This window comes from Pseudomyrmex gracilis, unplaced genomic scaffold (assembly GCF_002006095.1).
Source record: "Pseudomyrmex gracilis isolate BER0280 unplaced genomic scaffold, ASM200609v1 scaffold_601, whole genome shotgun sequence".
Taxonomy (NCBI): Eukaryota; Metazoa; Arthropoda; class Insecta; order Hymenoptera; family Formicidae; genus Pseudomyrmex; species Pseudomyrmex gracilis.
In genome coordinates this window covers 14,917-20,718 of record NW_018021185.1, presented here as the reverse complement: position 1 = coordinate 20,718, position 5,802 = coordinate 14,917, and positions in this window count along the sequence as shown.

Here is a 5,802-nt window from a genome sequence, read left to right as displayed (position 1 = left end):
TTTTAGACCAATTTTATAAAATTTATCAAATTAAAATATTTCAATATTTGTGTTACAATTTAAGTCTTAGAGTACTATTAAAAAAACATTTTTTGATTGAGAGATACTACATAAAGAGACATACTACATAAATATTTTAAATACTTTATTTTTTGTTGACACTATATTGCTTATTAGCATCCACATTATATATTATTTCTTATGCTATATATATATTGTTATTCTTGACAATAATTTAGAATTATTATATACATTTTTTAATATATTACAATTATATTGTAAACAATATAATGTATTTTATGTGTTATAATTTTATGTACTGTTAATAAGCATGTATTTCATTAATAATAAATAAATTATTATATTGCAAAATATAATTAAAAAAATAGTCTGTAATATTTGTGACTTGTTTTTTTTGCTGAATTGGTCGAACTAGTTCTTAGAGTTTATTTTTTCCTTTCAATATGGAATGAAACAAATAAACTCTGAACTAGTGCGACCAATTCAGCGAGAAAATTAACAAGTCAAATTAAAAGTATACTTAACCTAACCTAACTTAACCTCACAATTCCTGCATATTCCAAAAGCCACACATAACGCCACTTTGATCGCACAGTGATGCAACAGTGAAAACACTATGATAACACTGTGAAAGCACTGTGACCGCACGCAGTGCGATGGCACGACGTGCTGTCACGGTGACGACATAGCGCGGACGTACCTGGACATACTCGTGCTGTCACGCGTGCGCCACAGCGTGCGGTCGCAGTGGCGTCACGGTGCCATCACATGGCTATCGGGGTATATTGCCTGTAATGACGGTATATTACCAACCCTAGTACATTACCGACCATGGTACATTATCAACCATAATATATTACCGACCATGGTATGTTACCGACCATGGTATATTACCGACTACGGTATATTACCGACCATGATATATTACCGATCATGGTATATTACCAACCAAGGTATATTACCGACCATGGTATATTACCGACCATGGTATGTTACCGACCATGGTATATTATCGACCATGGTATATTACCGACCATGATATATTACCAACCATGGTATATTACCGATCACGGTATATGTTCAAGGCTGGTAATTTACCGACTACTGTAATAATAAAAGTAAAAAAAAATAAAAATAAAAGTGGATATAATAATAATTGATGAGTGTTGAATATATCTATGTTCACGGATGTGACAAATTGACTATTTATCCAAAGGAAAATTGACCTGCACAATAAAAGCAATAATTAGAGTTAATAAGTTATCATACTTACCTTGAGTCGAGAAGACTAACTCCGTCCATCCGAGTTACTTCTCATCTTCTTCGAGATAGTCTAGCAGCTACCTGAAACAGAAAAATGTAAGTTAGTATAAGTTAGAGTTGCGAATTATTGCTGAAACTTTCCCAGATCGTAGATCATTAGTAGTTGAATCCGTACAGTGAGATTGATCAATAATTACAAGTGTTACACATAAAACGTTGTTTGTAGGTATCACTACTGATTCGCTTGAGTAACGCAGCTATTGGCGAAATTCGGCCTGGCGAGAAATCTTGTGATAGTAAGTAGGTGATGGAAGTAATTTCCATAGTTGCCGGGCAGATCCAAGCGTGGTCCAGTGCGAGACCGGTTAACGAACTAGTCCGAGACGAAAAAGATAAAAAAATCTAATTATCTGTGGGATTGCGTGTATTATACGGATTTTGTATGAAAAACAATTGGGCAAAATATCTCCCATAATTTATGACGTTTTGCGTGCTTTCGTTCAGTGCGATGTGTCGCTAAAGAGTAGTTCGACTTGAAGTAAAGAAAGTTTGCGTTGATAATTATTGACGAGGCTTGGTGTACGCACTACTCTTCTTTAGACTAGGCGTATAAATGAGTTTTGTGTTACGTCCTAAAAATAACAGGTGTTTTAACCGTTTCGGGATGCCCTACAGCCAGAGAGCACTTTAATGTTTCCTGGGAATTATTTTAGAGTTCTGCCTATGAATAAATTGTTTTGAAGGGTTCGACCGGTAAGATGGACTCAAAACAATTGTTACAGTATAATTTGTTAGTTAATACGTGAAGCTTGGCATTTACCTGCCTGCACCTACCGAGATAATACCGCTGATGATGGTTGAGGACGGGAGACAGATAAACTAAACGTGTACCGGACTGCTTTTTAAGCTTACACATTTAATAAAAGTACCTAAATACTAAGCTTACACTGGGTGTAATGGATATAATATTTGTCGACGCTTCGCAATGTAAATGTTATAACGTGGATCTGACTTTGGAATATTACATAGATATACCGGCTGTTCAGTTAATATTTGTGGCAAATACCACGATTTCTCGTTATACGTATCGTACCGTGAGTTTTCTTTTAAAATCAACGGTTGTAAAAACGCTTTGGGTATTGTGACGGTTTCTAAACGTTTCCAAATGCTTACAGTGTGCGCGACGGTTTTTACTTATAGTACGGTTGGTTGAGTAATTTCTATATTTTCATTGACGATTTGGTTTTCTGATTCTATACGTTCCGAAACGTTAGGGTACATAAAGTCAGAGATGTCTGCTTCCGGTGAATTTCCCTCAGTTTTATACTGTTTAATAAGTCTTCTTAATTGTGTTTTCCTACCGGCTTTTACGCTGTGTTTGTTAGGCCGTGGAATCAATGGATAGACATAGGTTAAAATGGAATTACTAAAATTTTTTTTTCCATATATTGGATAAATTTACCTTGATAGGATATAGCGGTTTGGTTCCTTACTCAAGCGCTTCAGCTGATTAAGTTTGCAGGATTCTGGTTTTGACAGGAACGGCGGTTTGTTTCCTTACTCAAGCGCTTTTGCTTAGGTGATGGGACTGGCCTGAATTTGTTTAAGTTTACTGGAATATAAGTGCAAATGTTAAAGCAGAAATCTTTTATTTATGTGCTTATTTCTGTCGCTTCTATTTTACTGTTATTTGGAATGATTTGTGAATATAATTATTATTACGCGTCTTGCATTAGAGCGCTCCTTACTCAAGCGTTTCACCTGTGCAAGTTACTAAGATTTTACAAGTGTGGTTGAATACTCTTTACGGATTTAGTAAATATTAAGGTACGATGTTGTAGTTATTTCTATGATTCTATAATTTTATAAATCTTTACGCGAGTCTTGTATCCAGGGGGTTTCCTTACTCAAGCGCTTCACCGGTTAAAACTTTGAACATGAATCGGACTAAGACTGAATATTCTGAGTTAAATTGGTGTTTAAATGTGAATCGGAATGGTTACCGAAATTAGAAGTAACTTGTCGACTAATAATGACCTAAAACTTCGGAACAAAATAAAACTTTGGAATAAAGTGACTGAGAAGTGATTTGAGCGGAATAAGTGAATAGAATGACGCTCCGTGCTCCGGGATCCCTCTTTTATACTCGACTCGCTTGGTGAGGACGCAGCCCCGTGGATTCTGGTAGAAGCCGGTGTCGACGAATAGAAAATGTGCGTGGTGGAAACTCGGGTTCTCCGTGTCAGAGTGGTGGCTATCGCTTAGCGAATAAAAGAGTAGTTGTAGTGAGGAAGTCCCACTGCAGTGGAAACAAGATTTTTCTCACGCGCTCACGGCTTAGGAATGTTGCGCGGATAAGATATCGACGGTGCTTTCGCTTCGGCAAAGCGCAAAAAGTTTACGTTTAGACTTTTGATAAGATACTTTGGTCGGTGCCGTCGCGGCGCCACGCTTTGGCTCGAACCAAAGGACGCGATTACTAAGGACTCTTGTTTCGGTGGAGTACAAAGATTTTCGCTTCGCCTTTGTCGGTATAAAACAACGCACGGCTTGACTTCGAAAGGCGCCGGAATGTCGTGAGAATTATTACGAGTGCGTATGCTCTTTACAATGATTTTTGCTGACTATATTTAGGTTTATGCTACAGTTACAATGCTTCTGGAACGCATACTGAAGACTTAAACGCATATATACACGGTGGGCCATTTTAATCTCACCAGCCATGTATCTCGATTTTTATGCATGCTCTAGAAAAATGGTTCAGACAACAGTTGCGTGGAATAATAGGGGCCAACTATCTGTGCAATCAGATGTGACCTTGACAATAAATGTCAAAGTCATTTTAAGGTCATAACGTTTTTTTCTTATGGGAACCCATATTGTTAAAACCGGATTCAAAAAGAGCGGAAAATTTTACGTTCAAATACGTATCTCAGTTCAACATTAACGTGACTTTCAAAGGTCAAATAAATCCCTAAAAACTAACCCTGCTAAACCACAAGTAGGCTAACCCAATAGTTAGGTTAATTTAAAAACGAGCAGGCGGCTCTCAAAGAACCACCGGGTTCATCAGCCATCCCCACCTCCACGTGGTGAGAGCTGGTAACACCGGAGTACCCTTCCGGTGGCCAACGGGGCTCTGGTTTCGGGCAGGAGTGTCCGAATCGTTCGTTGGGCAATTCTGGGCTTTGGATGGGAGACCCGATTTCTGCTACGGGCACAAAGGTCACGGTTTAAAGACCGTCAGGAGAACGGCGGCTAGTAGACCGGAGGTAGAGATACTCTAAAGCCGGAGTGCGGCCGGGCGGGAGTCGTTCTTTCTCCTTGAAAAGACCACGCGGGGCGAGACTAGCTTGCCCACCTAGGAGTGGCGGGATCCTCCTCGAAGAGCTGGTTGGAGGAAAAGGGATCTGTCAGTGAGTAGCTCCGGGATCCTTAAGTCTGGAGGACCAGCTACGCCCCATCGGAGGGGCAAGGGCGGAATGACCTTCTGGGTAAAGAACGGGCAGAGCCCCCTGGGACGGTCATCTCCCCCTCTAGATAGCTTTGCCTCCACAATGAGAGGCCCGGGTAGGAGTGCAGGGATACCTACCGTCTACCTGCACTAGGTTGTGTTACCCAGGGGATACCGTTCCTTGAGGAAAGAGACGCTATCGGGCCAATCCATCCGTGCATATCGGTGTGCGCATGCGGAAGGACCAACGTCTCCATACGGCGATCATGGTAGGACGGGCAGGCGGGGAATGCATGGCGGATGGACTCCGGATCCGCTGACGTGATCCAGAGTTCGAATGTTTATGCATCCCACCAACAGGGGTCTGTCTTCTCCCTCATATAAAAACTCTGAGACAGGGACACGGGTAGGAGCGGTAGATACGCGGAAGTTCTCACTCGTCGGGAGCTCTGATGCCGCACACCGGCCAACAGGGACTTGCCTTCCCCTAGTGAAAAACTCGAAGGCATAGAACGGGTAGGTGGCAATGGATCGACATCGCTCTCATTCATTGAGTCCCGGTGTCACATCGGCCAGCAGGGGTCTGCTTTCCCCCTAGCTAAAAACTCGGAAGCAGGGACACGGGCAGGGGGAGATGGATGCAAGAAGCTTAGGCGCCGGACTTGCCACCAGAACATGCGGGCAAGTCCGGATGCCACACATCTCCCAACAGGAATCGAACCTTTCTCTGGAAAACTCGAAGGTTGCGGTTGGGATGGGCACAGGGATCGATCTCCCCCATGCTAAAAGAAATAGGAGGCCCCGGGGAAACAGGTAGGTCGCGACGCGATTAGAACTTGGGAGGGATATAGACTTAAACGCGGAAGACGGGGGGACGTTGTTGCGGGATCCTACCGGTTCTCGGAGGGCCTTTCAGCAGCGTTTCCTCAGTAACCAGGGGTCCGCCTTCCCCCTCGTATTAAAACTCGGAGGCGGGGACACGGGTAGGAGAGGTGGATAGATGCGGGCGTGTTCCGTTTGACCACAGTACGATTCGACACCGCTCGATTCGACACAGATTTATT